This window comes from Ambystoma mexicanum, chromosome 9 (genome assembly GCF_040938575.1).
Source record: "Ambystoma mexicanum isolate Mex_15411 chromosome 9, UKY_AmexF1_1, whole genome shotgun sequence".
In the NCBI taxonomy this organism is placed as follows: domain Eukaryota; kingdom Metazoa; phylum Chordata; class Amphibia; order Caudata; family Ambystomatidae; genus Ambystoma; species Ambystoma mexicanum.
In genome coordinates, this window is record NC_090931.1 from 339,647,705 (window position 1) to 339,667,983 (window position 20,279).

At 47.7% G+C, this 20,279-nt stretch overlaps 1 protein-coding gene across 1 annotated transcript in view; it reads left to right on the plus strand.

Moving 5' to 3' along the window:
- Window positions 1-20,279, plus strand: part of LOC138487325 (uncharacterized) — a 2,513,852-nt gene that overhangs the window by 2,407,462 nt on the left and 86,111 nt on the right. The gene's annotated exons all lie outside the window — the stretch shown is intronic.

The following is a 20,279-nucleotide window of genomic DNA, read 5'->3' on the forward strand; positions in this document are numbered from 1 at the left end:
TTCACATACTTCCTCTTGGAAGTCAACAATTGTGTCACCTCAATTTGGTTGAGTCGACCAAATGCCCATATATATGTACATATATACCTATGTATATCTTTGTCTATATATCTATATCTGTATTAAGTCAAATCTTCATGCGCAGATGTTTTGGTCCAAATCCACCCAGCAGTTTTTGTACTCCGGCTTTACCAAATTTGGACTTCTTCTCTATGAGAAAATGAATGGGACTAGGCTGCAAAAAACATTGTTTTGCTTTCTTAATAACCTTTTCATTTTTCATCAAATCTTTCGCCAAATGTCCAGTCTGGGGGTGGGAGGGGCTTCACAAACCGTTTATTTGGAAAATATCAGCCCTATCCATCCTGCAAGTCAAAAGTTATTAGCAATAGGCAACTTTCATAAGGGCTAGACTAAACCTCCTTCCAACAAATGAAATAAGAGCAATAAGAGGTCAATCTAACTCTAACACCTGTAGAATGTGCAAAGAGCCCACACAAATCGAAACAGTGTGCCACCTTCTAATAAAATGTCCGAAAACTTCCGCCCTGGAAAAAGCCTACCTAACTCTGCTCCTGAAGTCTTTTGAATTACGAGAAGAAGAAACCTGGTGGAACCGACTCATAAGCGGGAACAAAACCAGTTGGATATTCGCGGCAGTCAAGATTCTCGAAGCAGCCTTGGCAGAATGTCTCAAAACAGAAACCCAACCAGCAAGGCTAGCAGATGAACAACCAACAGCAACACCTGAAGGATGAACTGACTTAACCATCGAGTGACAAAATTATGAAACTCAGAAATGAAGATCCTCGTTTTCACCACCTTTGGAAAATCAAAGAAAATTTGATAAACACAAATAAAAAAATAAAAAATAGCAATAGCATTTTCGGATTTTCTATGACTCCAGGCTATCACCTTATCATCTAGAGATGGATACAAATATATGTGTGTATGGGGTGGGGGTGTAGGGAGGTGTGGGGCTTGGGGCATTGGAAGTGGGATAGTTCAGTTTCAAGACTTTTCCTAGTGAGCAATTATTCCTCTTGATTGATTATCACAATGCCTACATGAGTGCTGTTTTATCTCTTCTGTGCATTGAGAAAGATTTTTGGATGTTCCTTTAAGAATCCATTACAAAAAATAGAAAACCAACAACTTGTAAATCAGGAAACTTAACTTAGTATAATAGTTTTACGACCACTTCTAGCGAGCTGTTTGTAAACAAAGTGTTCAGTTGTCTCAATGAATATGTGTCACGCTCACCTGATTCCCACGGAGGCGCAGGTCTGGCTTCGAGTGCTGATGCTTCTTCTATGGTGAAGCGCAGGACTCTGAAGATGGACTCACTGGCTCGCAGGAATATTCCCCTGTGCGTGAAAAGGGAGCATTACCTACTGACGGAATAATGCTCAAGCCTCCCACTCCCTTCCAACCCTCCACGATACCCTTCCTCGATTCCCCGTGAAGTCTCACCTTAGGGTCTGGAAGGATGAATTCTCCAACCTGCTTCTGATGCAGGGGCGCGTTGAAACCCAGTTACTTCACTGGATTGAGGTTTGATGGGAGTTCAAATAAGCTTGACTATTCAGGTAAGGCGCTGTAAGAGTTCTGTAGCAAGTTCAAAAGTTCAAGCTTAAAAATAATGTTCATTGTCTTATTGCTGTAAGCGCTAACGCTTATGTCTTTTTCCCCTTAGGGGCCGGGGTTCGGAATGCCAGAGATATGGCGCCGACCCGAAGTGAAACGTGCAGTTCCAGTAAATGACAGGTAAGTTCTGGATGAGCGTTTGGGTAATGTCTTTGCATTCGCTCATTCAATGTCTTTGTCTTTTTTCCCCATAGGGGCCGGGGTCCGGAATGCCAGGAAGCGGCAGGACCCGAAATGCAATGGAAATGACCCAACAAGTAAGTCTTAGAAGGAAACTGAGCTTTTCCTATTCCCTTCCTTCTCTCACCTTGTGTTCTTGTCTTTTTCTCTCTAGGCTCTGGGAAGTGGCTGCGGATCCGGATGATCGCTGCTGAAGATGGAGGTGCCCAGGAAAGGTGAGTGAAATGCAGCGCTGCAGCGATCGAAACGAAATGCTTTTAAAATGATGTCTTCCCTTTCAGGATCGTCGGTGTGAAGTCTCCGTGATGCAGCTTTAGCAGGTAAGGTCTTCTTTCTCTCCAATTCTCTCTTAGCAGGTGACCCAGGGTGCTGACAGGCGTGGCTGAAGTCCAGATGCAGGAGCTGACACGGTGAGCGTCCAGCTGCGAGGAGCAGAACAACGCGAAGCGTGAGTTGCTGATCGGGCGTGGTTTAAATAGCTTTGGAAGAAGTTCCAGGTATGTATCCTTCCACCGATCAGGTATGTATCCTTCCCCGACCACACCCAGGGGAAAGTAGTTCCACAGATAAAGTAGTTCCATTCAGGCCTCAAGAGGGCCTGAATGTAGCAGCATGGTCTGCATCAGGTAAGTGCACCTTAAAACACTTGAACACATGTCTAGCTTTATGAGCCTAGCGCCTAAGGCGCCAGGACAGGGGTCCAACATGAGCCTGGCGCCTAAGGCGCCAGGACTGTGTCCAAAGGGCCCCAGCTCGGGCCCGCTGGCACTTCCCTGGGGGAAATGATGCCTGCCTCTGGGGTTGCTGGGTCGGACCTGGCTCCTTGGAGGTAGGCATCATGACAGTACCCCCCCTCAAGGCCCCTCCCAAGGTTGTTCCCTCCGGGGGTTTTGGTTTGTTCGGAAATCTCCGGTGGAACCTTTGTATTAATCGAGGTGCGTGAACATGGTTACTAGGCTCCCACGATCTCTCCTGAGGTCCATATCCCTTCCAGTGAACAAGATAGAAGAGTTTGGACTTTAACACCTTGGAGTCTAAAATGTCTTTAACTTCGAATTCTAATTCCCCTTCAATTTGAACTGGGTCTGGAGGCTTGGACAGTCGGGTCCCTGGTTGTACTGGCTTCAAAAGTGATGCATGAAAAACTGGATGAATACGCATGTTAGACGGTAAATCCAGTTTAAAGGCTACGGGATTGATTATAGCCTTGATGGGATAAGGTCCTATGAATCTGGGATTGAAGGTTCGCGGGCCCTTGAGGGGTAAATGTTTCGTTGCTAGCCATACCTGATCTCCTACTTGGTAAGGAGGAGTTTTACTTCGGTGCAAATCAGCGTTTTCTTTATACTTTTTCTTGGCTTGCTGTAAATGAGTTGCAGCTTCTTTGAAGGCTCGGGTTATTGTGGAATGCAGATTATTTACTGCGGGCATTTCCAGGGTCAGAGGTGGATCTAGATCAGAGGTCTGAGGATGGTGACCATAGAAAGTATAAAAAGGAGTTTGTCCGATTCCAGAATGCACTGAATTGTTGTATGCATATTCTGCGATCCAAAGGATGTCTTTCCAATTTAACTCGGATTGGTGTAAAATGTACCAAAGATATTGCTCGAGAGTCTGATTGGTTCTCTCGGTTTGTCCGTCGGTCTGGGGGTGGTGGCTGGTGGATAGCCGCACATCTATTTGTGCTAGTTGGCAACACTTCTTCCAAAAATGGGAGATAAATTGACTTCCACGATCCGAGACTAATATGGAAGGGAAACCATGTATGCAAACTATATTCTCCAGAAATTCCTTGGCCAAGGTGGAAGCTGAAGGCAAACCTTTTAAAGGGATAAAGTGGGCCATTTTGGAGAATAGATCCACAACTACAAGGATAGTGTTGTAACCATCACAAGGAGGCAGGTCAGTTATAAAGTCCATTGACAAGGTGTGCCATGGTGCCGGTAGAATATCCAAGGGTTGAAGTAGGCCGGCTGGCCTTTTCTTTTGACCCTTGTTTTGGGTGCAAATTCCGCAAGACAATACAAAAGACTTTATGTCTTTTCTCCAAGAAGGCCACCAGAAGTGGCGTTTGATTTTTTCCTCCGTTTTAATGATTCATGATGATGGGCAATAACAAGTTCTTGCAATTCTTTACTAGGCAGAAACAACCGCTCCTGGAAGTAGGGTAAGTCATCCTTAACAGTGAAATGAGGACCCTTTTGACTCCATTCCAGTAAGGCTGAAGAGTCTAGAAGTTGTTTTACTTGCGTTTGGATGTCCTCAATAGTTTGCAATGAAGTTAGGCCTAAGATTCTTTGTTCAGGTATGATTGGCACAGGTTCTAAACTCAAATTGGGTTCTTCCATGCCAATCCGGGATAAGGCGTCCGCTTTACCATTCTTGCAGCCAGGGCGATAGGTAATTACAAAATCAAATTCCGCAAAGAATAGAGCCCATCGGAGTTGTCGTGAAGATTGAGCCTTGGCCGTCTTTAAATACTGTAAATTTCTGTGGTCCGTAATTACGGTGATGGTGTGTCTTGCCCCGAGAAGGTAGTGACGCCAAGCCTTGAAAGCAGATTTAATAGCCAGTAACTCTTTGTCGGTAATTGCGTAGTTGATTTCAGGAGGAGAACATTTCATGGACCAAAAGGCCACAGGGTGTAGTTGGTTAGTTTCTGGGTCTCTTTGCGACAGGACAGTTCCCATGGCCGAACTTGATGCGTCGGTTTCCACAATGTAAGGGAGATCTGGGTGCGGGTGCTTCAATATAGGTGCAGAGGTGAATTTGGTTTTCAGGTCCTGAAAGGCTTGTTCGGCCTCAAGAGTCCATTCAAAGAGTTTGTTTTTCTTTAGGAGAGCTGTGATGGGTTGGACTGTTCGGGAAAATTCCGGGATGAATCTTCGATAGAAATTGGCGAAGCCGAGCATGCTCTGAACTCGCTTCACCGAGCTAGGAGATGGCCATTTGAGGATGGCGTCCAACTTTCGCGAGTCCATTCAGACTCCTTGAGGTGTCAGGATGAATCCGAGAAACTCCACTTCTGTGTTATGAAAAATGCATTTTTCGAGCTTTGCAAATAGTCTGTGCTGGCGCAATTTCTCAAGAACTTCCCTAACATGTTTTCTGTGATCGGATTCTGAAGAGGAGTACACCAGGATGTCGTCAATACAAACAATGACACAGACGTCGATAAGTTCCCGAAGAACATCATTCATAAAGTACTGAAAGGCGGCAGGTGCATTGCACAAACCGAAGGGCATCACCTGATATTCGAAGAGCCCAAATTTGGTGCGGAATGCAGTCTTCCATTCGTCGCCTTCTTTTATACGCACCAGGTGATAAGCTCCTCGGAGATCTAACTTGGTGTACACACAAGCGTCTTTCACCTGGTCGATAAGCTCAGGGATCAGGGGCAGAGGATAACGATTCTTAATCATTATTTGATTTAGGGCGCGATAGTCTATACATGTTCTAAGGTCACCCTCTTTTTTCGGCACGAAGAACAGAGCTGAGGAGACAGGGGACTTGGACGGGCGAATAAAACCATTGGCTAGGTACTGATCTAAATACTGACGCAAATGTAGGTTCTCAGGTTCCGTAAGAGCATAAATCCTACTACAAGGTAGTTGAGCGTTGGGTACCAGATCGATTTGGCAATCATAAGACCGATGGGGAGGTAACGTGTTAGCCTGTTCCTTCTGAAAAACATCTTGGAATTCTTGGTATTCTGACAGTAGTTGTACAGGGGTGGAAGTTGCTGAGGCTAGACCCATAACTGGATTTCTTGGTTAACAAGTTGGTTCACAATCAGGAAAACTTATCTTCTTTGCTCGCCAGTCACTTCTGGGATTATGTGTTTCTAACCAAGGAATTCCAAGAATTACTTGAAATTGTGGGGCCTTGATCACATCAAACACGATTGCTTCCCGATGTCCATCCTGACCCACCAGTGTCATGTCAACAGTGGAATGCGTTACAGGCCCTGAGGCTATTTCGGTTCCATCTACTGTAGTAATGACATCTTGGGTTACTTTCGGGCGGAGAGGGAGCTTAATCCTGGAAGCCAATTCACGGTCTATGTAATTTCCAATAGCTCCACTGTCGATGTATGCTTTTATAGCATGCAACAGCTGAGGCTGTTTTGGGTCCACGAGCACCATTGGCATGACAAAATGCAAGGTCAAAGAGTTTGTTTTCAAGGTCGGCAAGCGGACCCCTACGCTTGTCGGGCTAGGTCGTTTCCCGAATCAGGTGTCAATAAATCGTTATCAGTGGCTCCAACCACCTTCTTAGGTGGTTTAACCGGACAATTTCGAAGAAAGTGACCGGAAGTCTCGCAATACAGGCAAAGTTGCATTTGCCGCCTTCTCTCTCGTTCCTTCTGTGTTAATGGTCCTTTAACACCGCCGATTTGCATAGGTTCGGATACCTCGGTACTCTTGGAGTTAGCGTGGGTTTTGATCGGTACTCGGGTTTCGTACTTGAACCGATCTGCTTTTCTATTTTGAAGTCTGTGATCAAGTTGAACCACCAAGTCTATGTAGTCTGCGCAGACCTGGGGTGGATCTACTATCTGAGCTAGAACATCCTTAAGCTCTCCGCGCAGGCCTCGATGAAACAATGTGATCCTTTTGTTTTCTGGCCATCCAGTTTCCACAACCAGTCTATTAAAGGTGGCAACGTAGTACAGAAGTTCCTGATTACCTTGTCGTAAGGATAGCAGTTCGTTATCAAGGGCCTGTCCTTGAGAGTGTCGAGCAAACAATCTTTCCATGCTTGCCTGGAAACCCTGAAAATTCTGGAGAATGGGATCATCCTGATTTACCAATGGAATAGACCAATCGGCAGCACTGCCACTGAGGTAAGATAGTATAAAGGCTACCTTGGTCTGGTCGTTAGGGAAGGCCCCGGGTCTGCATAGAAAGTGTAAACGACATTGGTTCATAAAGACGGCATATTTCTTGGGATCCCCCGCAAAACGTTCAGGCGGGGCCAAAGGCATGTGTCCAGGTAGATTGATTTGTACGGGGTTATTCAAACCCATTGATGTGGAAGTATCTCCGGAATTAGGTAAAGGAGTGTGCCCTGCCTGGGCCTGCAATAACCTTTCGACCAGGTCATCTGTTCTTTCCTTGGATAGGATCAGTTCTCTTTTGAGAGCGTTAGTCTCCTGGCTGGCTGAGTGCACTTCTGCCCGTAATTCCCCCAAAAGCTGGGCCAGCTGATCTGTCTCGGAAGTCTCCATAGCGCCCGGGTGGGATATTGTGGGTAGGCTTCGCATTCTGTCACGCTCACCTGATTCCCACGGAGGCGCAGGTCTGGCTTCGAGTGCTGATGCTTCTTCTATGGTGAAGCGCAGGACTCTGAAGATGGACTCACTGGCTCGCAGGAATATTCCCCTGTGCGTGAAAAGGGAGCATTACCTACTGACGGAATAATGCTCAAGACTCCCACTCCCTTCCAACCCTCCACGATACCCTTCCTCGATTCCCCGTGAAGTCTCACCTTAGGGTCTGGAAGGATGAGTTCTCCATCCTGCTTCTGATGCAGGGGCGCGTTGAAACCCAGTTACTTCACTGGATTGAGGTTTGATGGGAGTTCAAATAAGCTTGACTATTCAGGTAAGGCGCTGTAAGAGTTCTGTAGCAAGTTCAAAAGTTCAAGCTTAATAATAATGTTCATTGGCCCTCATTACAACCTTGGCGGAGGACCATGGTGCTATTAGCACCATGGTCCATGCCGCTAAGGTTGCAATTCCGCCATGGTGGATGGCGGAATTACCGCCCCATTCCAAGGTAAGTGGGGCGGTAATTCCCCATACACCAATGGCCCCTTCCCCATTCCCATTTTTGCCCCATAGGGCATAATGGGAATGGGGAAAGGCGATTATTACGATGCTGTAATTATCGCCAAGGTCCCTTTGCGGCATGGCTTTTAACGGCTGCAAAAAGCAGCCGTTAAAAGCCATCCCGCAAAGGGAACCTTGTAATCAGGCGTTAAGGGTCGGTGCTGTTTACGGCGCCGTAAACCCCTTAACGCCTGAGTCGGAATGAGGGCCATTGTCTTATTGCTGCAAGCGCTAACGCTTATGTCTTTTTCCCCTTAGGGGCCGGGGTTCGGAATGCCGGAGAATTGGCGCCGACCCGAAGTGAAACGTGCAGTTCCAGTAAATGACAGGTAAGTTCTGGATGAGCGTTCGGGTAATGTCTTTGCATTCACTCATTCAATGTCTTTGTCTTTTTTCCCCATAGGGGCCGGAGTCCGGAATGCCAGGAAGCGGCAGGACCCGAAATGAAATGGGAATGACCCAACAGGTAAGTCTTAGAAGGAAACTGAGCTTTTCCTATTCCCTTCCTTCTCTCACCTTGTGTTCTTGTCTTTTTCTCTCTAGGCTCTGGGAAGTGGCTGCGGATCCGGATGATTGCTGCTGAAGATGGAGGTGCCCAGGAAAGGTGAGTGAAATGCAGCGCTGCAGCGATCGAAACGAAATGCTTTTAAAATGATGTCTTCCCTTTCAGGAGCGTCGGTGTGAAGTCTCCGTGATGCAGCTTTAGCAGGTAAGGTCTTCTTTCTCTCCAATTCTCTCTTAGCAGGTGACCCAGGTTGCTGACAGGCGTGGCTGAAGTTCAGATGCAGGAGCTGACACGGTGAGCGTCCAGCTGCGAGGAGCAGAACAACGCGAAGCGTGAGTTGCTGATCGGGCGTGGTTTAAATAGCTTTGGAAGAAGTTCCAGGTATGTATCCTTCCACCGATCAGGTATGTATCCTTCCCCGACCACACCCAGGGGAAAGTAGTTCCACAGGTAAAGTAGTTCCATTCAGGTCTCAAGAGGGCCTGAATGTAGCAGCATGGTCTGCATCAGGTAAGTGCACCTTAAAACACTTGAACACATGTCTAGCTTTATGAGCCTGGCGCCTAAGGCGCCAGGACAGTGTCCAAAGGGCCCCAGCTTGGGCCCGCTGGCACTTCCCTGGGGGAAATGATGCCTGCCTCTGGGGTTGCTGGGTTGGACCTGGCTCCTTGGAGGTAGGCATCATGACAATATGTAACCATGATAAAGGATCTTCTACCAGTCAGTCGAGACATTCTGGCTTACGTTTGTGAACCTTGTCTATGTAGAGGCATCACGATGCAGGCATGCAGAAGCTCATGAGATGCCAACAAACCAGAGAAAAGCATCCCACGAGGCATGCTACCCTATCTGGGAGGACATCTCCACAGTGATTGGCTCTAGATTCTCAGAAGTGTATTTTATGTGAGAAGAGAAACAAGCCATTCCAAACTACCCCCTAATGAAGGAATACAACGGTTCAGGAGGGGGTTGGGATGGGGTTATGGACCTAGGGAAATGGGGGGCTTGGAGGGGTGACCCCCCAAATAAAAACATAAAAAGAAATCAGTATTTTCCGTTATTTTAGGGTTGTGGAAACCGTTTTAGTTAGTTAATCCTGTTTTCATTGTAATCATATGGAACCAAATCAAGGATATTCATAAGTGATGGCTGCAGAGTGTTGATTGGAGACATTACCCTCTACAGAATGTATTGATTAACAGTCAAGCAAATTATCACCACCTTTTATATGGCTCTTTGTGCCAGATTCCTCCCTCTTCTAAACACTGCACTATAAGCTTATACTTGTATCCAAATGTACACTACTCAATGTATCAACCTCTGTAAGTTTCAAACCTGTGACTGCAGGTTCAACACACATGCCTCTGGCGAGCTGAGCCATCTTGGAACTTGTCTTTGATATGTTTCTCACATAAAGTATCTTCACAAAACCCCTTAAAATTTCAGAATGAGTAGAGTGCTGCATACATTATGAACATCAGAAATAGGATACAACAGTGTATCTCAAACCGTTTTTTTTGTGGTCAAATAAACTATTTCCAAATGACTAAAGAAATGTTTGGTAATTTTACAGTGCCTATGAAATTAACTGTTGTTTGGCTTACAAAGGTATCTAAAACACCACTTGGTAAAGTAGGAACATGTTTCCTTCACATTGTTGTCAGAGGCCCTTGAGATCTGCCTCACATCAGGAGCTTTGAATGAGATGATTCACTCCAAGTGTAGAATGTCTATAAATGTCCATACAGAACTGGGGTGGTGGGCAGTCTCATAGTCGACCAAGTCCCATTTTATTAGCCTCCAGTTCATTGGAATCCCTTGTAGGGCAACATGACTTAAATGTAAAAACCATTGCAAATAGGGCTATTTTTTATGTGGGTAAACATATGACTAAACTCTAAAACAGATATAATTTGTAAACTATACTTCGAATGGAGTGTGTCCTCCTATGTATTCCTCATTTTATGATATCTATGGGCCTCATTACACGGATGGCGGAGAACCATGGCGCTATTAGCGCCATGGTTCATGCCGGTAAAATACCAGCACCGCCTTGGCTGAAATGGGAATTACCGCCCCATTCCAAGGTTGGCGGGCGGTAATTCCCCCTTCCACCATTGCCCTTCCCCATTCCCATTTTTGCCCCATAGGGCATAATGGGAATGGGGAAGGCGCTAATTACGGTACCGCAAATTGCGGTACCGTAATTAGCTCCCTGGGTCCCTTTGAGGGTTGGTTTTTAACGCCTGCAAAAAGCAGGCGTTAAATCCCCCAACCCGCAAAGGGACCTCGTAGTAAGGCAGTAAGGATTTACCGGTACCGGTATTTTACCGGTACCGGTAAATCCTTACCGCCATCCGTGTAATGAGGCCCTATGTTTCCAGCTTCAGCTGCTTGGGAAAAAATAATCTCTCGGCACAGGGTGCTGTGTGGAAAGACGGTCATCTCTATGTCCCCCAAGGGCTTCTATCTCGGCTGACGTCATGGTCGAGTACATATACCATACCCCATACCATACCCCATAAGCCCATTGGCTTCAGTTCAGTTTTTCTGTGAATGCGATTGCTTCAAGAATTACAGCACGCTTCAGTTTTCTTCGAAAAAAGGTTTCGGAAATGACCTTTTCTTCAGCTCCGAAATACTCCAAAGATGCAGTGCCAAAATGTCCATCACAGATCCGCATAAGAAATGCATCTGGTGCCTGGACGTCGAGCATGTAACCATCGACTGTCGATCCTGTCAGTCGATGACAGGTAAGGCCTTAAAAGAGTGCAAAGCTAAACTATCAGTGGAGAGGAATGTCCCCAAATCCCTGCCCACTCCTTCAAAATTTGGGTCATGCCACAAGTCAAGCAGACACTCCTCATCGCCATCAAAGAAAGCGAAGAGAAGGCATAGAACACATTCTTCTTCCTCTTCTTTTTCCTCAGATGAAACAAGCATGGTCTGCCCAACTAAATCCTCCTCCAAAGATGAGTGGGAACTCTTTAGGAAGAAGATGATTAAAATCTTTTAGGAACAGTTCTCAACCTGCTTGAAAGATAAGAAAAGTGGCTATGCTACGGTCAATGACAAGCATAAGGCCGAGGCAAAACCCTGCGCGACCTCGAGCCCGGGTCATAAGCCCAAGACTTCTCAAGAGTCTTTGAGTACTCGACGAGAAGAGAAATTGTCAAAGAAACCAGGGAAACAAGGGTTGAGTCACAGTGCAAAGTCAAAAGAGGATGGATGCTGACTGCAGGCACAGTGAGCGTTACGCTGCTGGATGCAGAATAACACGAAGCGTGTGCTGCCCTTCGGGCGTTGTTTAAATAGCCCCCAAAGTAGTCCCAGGTAAGTATTCCTCCACAACCACACCCGAGTAACAAAATAGTCCCTAGGTAAAGTAGTCCCTTCCAAGCCTCACATGGGCTTGGATCTCTTGCAGCATGGTCTGCATCAGGTAAGTTTTAACATATGAGCCTGGCGCCTATGGTGCCAGGACTGTTCCCCCATATGAGCCTGGTGCCATAGACGCCAGGACTGTACCCATATAACCCCTAACAAGGGTTGCTGGGTTTTCTCTGGGTAACATGATGCCTGCTTCCGGGGTTGCTGGACTTGGTCTGGATGCCCGGGGGTAGGCATCATGACAGCACCCCCCCCCCCAAGACCCCTCCTAAAGTCATTCTTCCCCTTGGTCCTGGTTTGTCTGGGAAATTCCGGTGGAATCTTCTCACCAACCGAGGTGCATGAACGTGGTCACTAGGTTCCCATGAACTTTCTTGTGGTCCGTAGCCTTTCCAGTCGATTAAATAAAAACGTTTTGACTTAACCATTTTGGAGTCCAGAATGCTTTTAACTTCAAATTCGGGTTCCCTGTCTACAAGGATGGGGTCAGGTGGCTTGGTTAGTCTTGTTCCAGGTTGTACTGGCTTCAGAAGTGACACATGGAAGACAGGGTGAATCCGCATACTAGCAGGTAATTCCAATTTGACGGCCACCGGGTTGATAATGGCCTTGATAGAGTAAGGTCCCAAATATCTGGGGTTAAAGGTCCACGTTCCCTTTAAAGGTATGTGTTTTGTGGCCAACCAAACTTGATCCCCAATCTGGTATTGTGGAGCATCACTTCTATGCTGATCAGCATTTTTCTTGTGTTTTTCTTTCGCTTGCTTCAAATGTTCAGTTGCTTCCTTAAAGGCTTGTGTAATAGTAGCGTGGAGATGGTTCACTGCAGGCATTTCTAAGTGTTGAGATGAGTCAAGTTCTGAGGTTCGAGGATGGTGCCCATATATGGTAAAAAAGGGGCTTTGTCGAGTTACAGAATGTACAGAATTATTGTATGCGTATTCGGCAATCCATAGAATGTGCTTCCAATTACCTTCAGTCTGGTGTAACATACAATGCAGGTATTGTTCAAGAGTCTGGTTGGTCCTCTCCGTCTGACCATCGGTCTGGGGGTGGTGACTGGTTGATAACCTCATGTCGATTTGCGCCAATTGACAAAAAAAAATCCAAAAATGAGAAATGAATTGACTACCTCAGTCAGAGACCAATATGGAAGGAAATCCGTGTATGCGAACAATATTTTCGAGGAACTCCTAGGCCAGGATTGAAGCAGAAGGTAATCCCTTTAAAGGAATAAAGTGGGCCATCTTTGAAAAAAGATCCACAATAACTAGGATGGCGTTAAATCCATTACATGGAGGTAGGTCTGTAATAAAGTCTAACAATAAGGTGTGCCATGGTGTAGGCGGCATATCCAACGGTTGTAAAAGTCCAGCTGTTTTTTTCTTCTGACTTTTGTTTTGGGCACAAATGCCATAAAACATTACAAATGACTTTATGTCTTTTCGCCAGGTGTGCCACCAGAATTGTCTCTTAATTTTAGCTTCAGTCTTTGCGATACCTGGGTGCCCTTCCAACAGGGTGTCATGATCATTGGAGATGACTAGTTCTTGTAGTTCCTTGTGTGGCAGAAATAGTCGCTCTTGATAATAATGTAGATCATTGATGACTGAGTAGTCCGGGCCTTTCTTTACCCAGTCCTGCAGGGCTGTTGGATCGAAGAGTTGTTGAATCTTTACCTGAATATCCTCTAGTGTCTGTAGAGTAGTTACGCCAAGAATTCTTTGTTCTGAAATTATAGGAACCAGTTCTGGGTTCACATATGCTTCTCCCATCCCTATTCGGGATAAGGCGTCTGCCTTGCCATTTTTACAGCCTGGTCGATAAGTGATCACGAAATCGAACTGGGCAAAGAACAATGCCCATCGAAGTTGGTGTGACGATTGGGCCTTGGCTGTTTTTAAATACTGCAAGTTCCGGTGATCGGTGATTACAGTAATGGTATGCCTGGCACCGAGAAGATAGTGCCGCCAAGCCTTGAAGGCGGATTTGATGGCTAATAACTCTTTATCGGTAACCGCATAGTTTAACTCGGGTGCCGAAAACTTTCTGGACCAAAATGCTACTGGGTGAAGTTGACCGGTTTCAGGATCCTTCTGGGACAGGACAGCTCCCATGGCTAAACTGGATGCATCAGTGTCAACTATGTATGGAAGTTCAGGGCGTGGGTGCTTTAATACAGGTGGAGACGTGAATTTCGCTTTCAACTCTTGGAAGGCGTTTTCTGCTTATTCAGTCCACAAGAAGCATTTGTTTTTTCGCAAGAGTGCTGTGATAGGGTGTACAACATGTGAGAAATCCGGAATGAATCTGCGGTAGAAATTAGCAAATCCGAGCATGCTTTGTACTCATTTAACTGAACTGGGTGATGGCCACTTGAGAATTGCGTCCACCTATCGAGAGTCCATTCTGACTCCTTTTGGAGTCAGGATAAATCCAAGGAATTCAACTTCCGTAGCATGAAAAATGCATTTTTCCAATTATGCATAGAACTGTGCTGGCGTAATTTCTCTAGGACTGCACGAACGTGCTTCACATGGTCTGATTCTGAAGAGGAGTAAACTAGAATGTCATCTATGTATACGTCAACACAGACGTCAATGAGTTCACAAAGGACATCGTTCATAAAATACTGGAAGGCTGCTGGTGCATTGCACAACCCGAAGGGCATCACCTGGTATTCGAATAACACATACTTAATGCGTAAAGCAGTCTTCCATTTGTCGCCTTTCTTCACACATACCCGATGATATGCCCCTCGGAGATCTAATTTAGTGTAGATGCAAGCGTCCTTTACTTGGTCTAGTAATTCGTGGATCAGAGGCAATGGGTATCGGTTCTTAACCGTGATCTGATTCAATGCACGGTAGTCTATGCACGTTCTGAGGTCACCTTCCTTTTTTGGCATGAAGAACAAAGCTGAAGATGCAGGGGACTTGGATGGACGAATGAAGCCATTGGCAAGGTATTGGTCCAAGTATTGTCGTAGGTGAAGGTTTTCAGGTTCAGTAAGGGCGTAGATCCTACTACATGGAGGTTGTGCACCGGGTATAAGATCGATTTGACAATCGTATGATCTGTGATGTGGTAAGGTGTTTGCCTGTTCTTTTTGGAAAACATCCTGGAATTCTTGATATTCCTGAGGTAACTGCACGACTGGAGTAGCAACTGCGGCCAGGCGTTCGTTCAAGGGTTTTTTCGGCTAACAAGCATGTGCACAATTCGGGAAGGTTATTCTGTTCTCTCGCCAATCAATACAAGGATTATGTGTTTCCAACCAAGGTATCCCCAGTATTATTTGGAACTGCAGGGCTTTGATTAAATCAAACACAATAGTCTCTTGATGCCCATCCTGACCCAATAGGTCATCTCTGTGGTGGAATGAGTTACAGGCCCAGAGGAAATTTCAGTTCCATCGACTGTGGTGATGACATCCGAAGTGGTCTTTCTGCAGAGAGGTAGATTCATCCTAGAAGCCAATTCATGGTCCACATAGTTTCATATGGCCCCGCTATCAATGTATGCCCTTACTGCCTGCATACGTGATGGTTGCCTTGGATCTATAAGGACCATTGGTATGATAAAGTGCAAGGTCTGAGTATCCCTCTTCAAGCTCGGCAAGCGGACCTCTACGCTTGTCGGGCATGGTCGTTTCCCGAGTTAGACTACATATGGCTTGTATCAGCAGCTCCTACCACTTTCTTGGGTGGTTTTACAGGGCAGTCCCGTAGAAAATGTCCTGAAGTTCCACAGTATAGACACAATTGCATTTGGCGTCTCCTTTCTCTTTCCTTCTGAGTCAAGGGTCCTTTAACCCCTCCGATTTGCATGGGTTCTAAGGCATCTGCTCCTTTGGGGGTAGCGTTGGGTTTAACCAACACCCGGTTCTCGAACTTGGCTCAGTCGGCCTTTCTGTTCTGAAGTCTGTGATCTAACTGGACCACTAAGTCTATATATTCAGCACAGTATTGAGGTGGGTTCACAACTTGAGCCAAAACATCTTTGAGTTCTCATCGAAGTCCTCGATGAAATAATGTAATCCATTTTACCTCGGGCCATCCAGTTCCACCACCAACCTATTGAAGGTTGCGATGTAGGTTAAAAGGTCCTGGTTACCCTGTCGTAGAGACAAAAGTTTGTTATCCAGGGCCTGTCCTTGGGACTGCCGGGCAAATAGTCTTTCCATGCTCATTTGAAAACCTGAAAATCCCGAAGAATAGGGTCATCCTGATTGACTAGTGGAATTGACCAATCCGCTGCACTGCCGCTGAGATATGATAATACAAAGGCTACTTTGGCTTGATCGTTTGGAAAGGCTCCAGGTCTGCATAAAAAGTGCAAGTGGCATTGGTTCATAAACACGGCAAACTTTTTCGGGTCCCCAGCAAAACGTTCCGGCGGGGCTAAAGGAATGCTCCCTGGTAGAACCACTTGCACAGGATTGCTTGATGAAACAGGAGTTGAATTCCCCCCGAGTCCAGGTAATGGTGTTTGCTCAGCTTGGTTTTGCAATAATTGTCTAGCAAGATCAGAAGTGCGTTCATTAGAAACAATCAGTTCTCTCCTGAGGGTATTAGTTTCTTGACGAGCGGCATGTACTTCAGCCCTAAGTTCCCCTAAAAATAGGGCCAATTGGTCAGTTTATGAGGTATCCATGACACCCGGGTGAGGATTTGTAGAGAGGCTTCGCATTCTGTTATGCTCACCTGGTTCCCACAGGGGTGTCAGGCGGAACTGGACAGCCGCGGTCTCCACCAACGTGATGCATAGTGCAGAGATGACTGACTGGACTGGCCCACCTAGCTTCGTCTGCTTCACCCGTAGAAGTAGACTCCTAAAGGCGGAGAAAGGGAATTAGCCACCCGTGGAGTTGAGTAATAGCCCCTCACTGTGTCCCCATTTATCACCTTTGATATTCCCGTTCACAAAGCTCACCTTATAGTTTTGAATGATGAGCTCGCCATCCTGCGAGGAATGCAGGGGCGAGTTGATGGGCAGTTACTTCACTGGCTTGAGGATATTGGAAGAGTTCTACACAAATCTTGGCTCCAAAACTCCTGGCGAAGGGCCGTAAGTATATAGTTCTAAAATGTCTGAATAATCACTCTTGTCCAATTCCTTTGTTATCTTGCAGCTTAGACCCAAATGAAGATAGTTCTGTGGCAGCTGAAAGCGTTCTGGTAAGGGTCTGTGCTATCCCACACTGTCCGTTAAATGATGCCAAAGTTTAACTGGCTGCTGTCTCTTTTCTTACAGGTGCCGCGTAAGAAGATTTGGCGTGCTGGTGAATAATACCTCCTGCGGTAAAATCAGGTAAGTATATGGTGGCAAGAGATTGTCCTTATTTGTTTCCCCTCGGCTCACCTTGTTGCTTTCTTGTCCCCCCTTAGGTGCTGGAATGCGGCAACTTAATGATGGAGACAGCGCCGGATCGTAGAGATGCTGCAAGGAACAGTGAGTATGGCGCGGCGCTGCTGTTGGTGAAGTGCCGCGCTTAAAATAAAGTCTTTTTCTCGTTCAAAGGTGCGATGAATCCGGAATCAGGTAAGAAACCCAATAATGTTCTTGTTCTAACCTTTCTTTTTTTCCCTTCTTTCTAGGCGCTCTGGCCTCGAGGCGGGCGTGGCACAAGGCTGGATGCTGACTGCAGGCACGGTGAGCGTTAAGCTGCTGGATGCAGAATAACACGAAGCGTGTGCTGCCCTTCGGGCGTGGTTTAAATAGCCACCAAAGTAGTCCCAGGTAAGTATTCCTCCACAACCACACCTGAATAACAAAATAGTCCCTAGGTAGAGTAGTCCCTTCCAAGCCTCACATGGGCTTGGATCTCTTGCAGCATGGTCTGCATCAGGTAAGTTTTAACATATGAGTCTGGCGCCTATGGCGCCAGGACTGTTCCCCCATATGAGCCTGGCACCATAGACGCCAGGACTGTACCCATATAACCCCTAACAAGGGTTGCTGGGTTTTCTCTGGGTAACATGATGCCTGCTTCCGGGGTTGCTGGACTTGGTCTGGATGCCCCAGGGTAGGCATCATGACAGCATATGAAACACATGATGAAACCCCTCCATGTGGTTTTCAATTGAATGCCCCCAGTATTCATAAGAAAACAAATGTCCCTGAATGTTTCATTTCAGAAGAGACCAGGGCTAGGGAACTACTTGACACCCTACAGACAGCTAGTGGAGTAGACCCCTCCCCAGAGCGAGATTTTGGGAAACCGGACCTTGCTGATCATGCAGATGCATCATACAGAAGCCTAATGTCCAGAGTGGTAGAATTCCCAGGATGGAGTAGAACAACTCCTGCATTTGAACAAGATGACTTTACAGATATTTTAGACAAAGGTCATCAATATGACCCTATACTAACTTTTGATGTGGCACTTCAAAAAAGGGTTGCAGTAAACTGGGAGGCTCCAGAGTCCAGCCCTGCAGTAAACAAACATCTGACAAAAAAATACAGGCCAGGGGAGGTGGCGCTGTGGAGCAGCCCAAGATGGATGCCTAGCCTCTCAGCTCTGTGTGGCGTAGGCATGAATCCTTGAACATCTGCGGTCCTCCTTGCTATATGACACTGGTACTCCGCTAAGGCACTGTGCACACCTGTGGCCGTGCTCTGTGAGAATTTGGGGGTGTTTCGACCTTCGGGGACCCAGATGCAACCCCTGAGAGCTGCTGGCCGGGTGAGGGCCTCGCCGGCGTGCGACTGTCGGCCGGCCTCCCTCGCCAGGATCCCCTTCCCCGAGTCCGTGCTGTGACGGCTGCGGAGGCGTCCTTTTCCCTCCCACTGCATATCAAAGAGGGGCCGCTGCGCGCTCTGGCATCCGCCCCCCCCCGCTGTGATCACCTTCCTGGGCCCGCACCCGGACAGCCGGAGGAACGGCCCCGGCCCCCCTCCCTTCGTGCATCGCCGAGGAACCTAAGGCGCACCGTGGGTGCCCAACACTGCTGGCCGAGGGAGCTCCCTGGAAGTGAGCCGCGGTGGACATAGCCGTGTTCTGGGCCTGCGCTAGAGCGCGCCCTTCACCCTCACCCCCCTCCGGAGAATACCTCATCGGGCTGCCCACACCCCCATATTTACTGCGACAGTCGTTTTCACCCAGAGCGGGGATTCAGGTGAGTGGTGGGGGGGTGGTGAGTGTGGCGGTCCCCCCCTCCTCCCTGTGGCTGCCCATTCCACGTGCGCCCATGTGCGCTGCCTTCATTGTGGGCCCGGCGGCGCCTTTTCTGCTATACGTGGGCCCCACTACACACCAGCCTGCCAAGTGTGGGGCTCGCCTATACAAACTGACTGAGGCCAGGCCACCTTACAATCTGCAACCACCCAGGGGCGACACCCTCCCGAAACCACCTTGCTGCTGGGCTTGGCCACCTCTGCTGCGGTCTCCACACACAGCTGGGGCAGGGACATCAGGTGAGGGCTTCTGGACCAGCTGAGACCTACACCTCCTCGCTTCACTTCCCTCCCCCTGCCAGCGTCCCTCTCCCACTTCCAGACCTACGCCGACCAAATGCCAGGCAGATCTAAGAGCGCTACCCACGGGGGCACCATGGACAAGTTCACCAAAACAGTCCCCCGAGCTGAGTCAGACCAAGCGTCATCCTCACAAGACGCACCTGACCCGGGCCCTCATCGCAGTGTCACAGCGCCTGATCTCACCACCCTAATGGAATCCATGGCCAAAACTTTGCCGCTTTTCACGAAAATCTCGATGACATCAATGCGAATGTTGCCTCACTTAAGACTCGAGTGGACCAGGCGGGATCCAGGATAACTGAGGCCGAGAATAGAATTTGGCTCAACGAAGATGGAATCCACGCGCCCCAAGACACTGTGGCTTCCCTGTCGCGGAAAAATGAAAAACGTCAAGGCGAAATGTGACGATTTGGAGTCTCGCTCCCGCAGAAACAACCTGCGCATTCTCGGGGTTCCCGAGAACGCCCTTAAGGGGCGGATGAAGGATGCAGTTGAAAAACAACTTAAAGACCTGCTGGTCAATCCTGATCTTTCACCGTATTTCACAGTGGAGCGAGCCCATCGGGCCCTATCACCTCGCCCTAGACCGGGCGACATTCCCAGGCCCATTATCGCTAAGATACTAAATTATCGCGACAGGGACCTCATCCTCCGCCTGTCCCGGGTGAAGGGAGAACTACAATTTGAGGCCCACACTATCAGAATCTTCCCTGACTTTTCAATTGCGGTGCAGCAAGAGAGGCACCAATTCCTCGGCGTGAAGAAGCTGCTCAGGAAGCGCAACATCCCATATGCCATTCTGTTCCCGGCGAGGCTGAAAATTACCTACAATGGCAAGCTATATTTCTTCACAGTCCCGGACGAGGCGGTGAAATTCATCGAATTGCAGATACTGCTACATGGGCCAAGGAACGACCCCCCCAACGGTGACTGATCATGAACAGTACGGCCCAGAATGTCACATTATGTCCACTGATCCTTATCTTTCGATGTGTTAATGGCAACCAGTCTTCGTTCACTCTGCAGATATGGCCTCCTATCACGTACATTGGGTTGCGGGCTGTCTCCTAGATGACATACACTGTCCCTCCTCCTCTTGGCGCCTGGGGCTAGCCTTGCGACCCACCTTCTCCTACTCTGCTGCCTGGCCTGAGGCCACCCTCTGGCTTCAGAGGCCGATCACAAGTTCCGTCTACCGCAGTAACATCACTGGGACGGCAATGCTGCCCCACATCATACTTA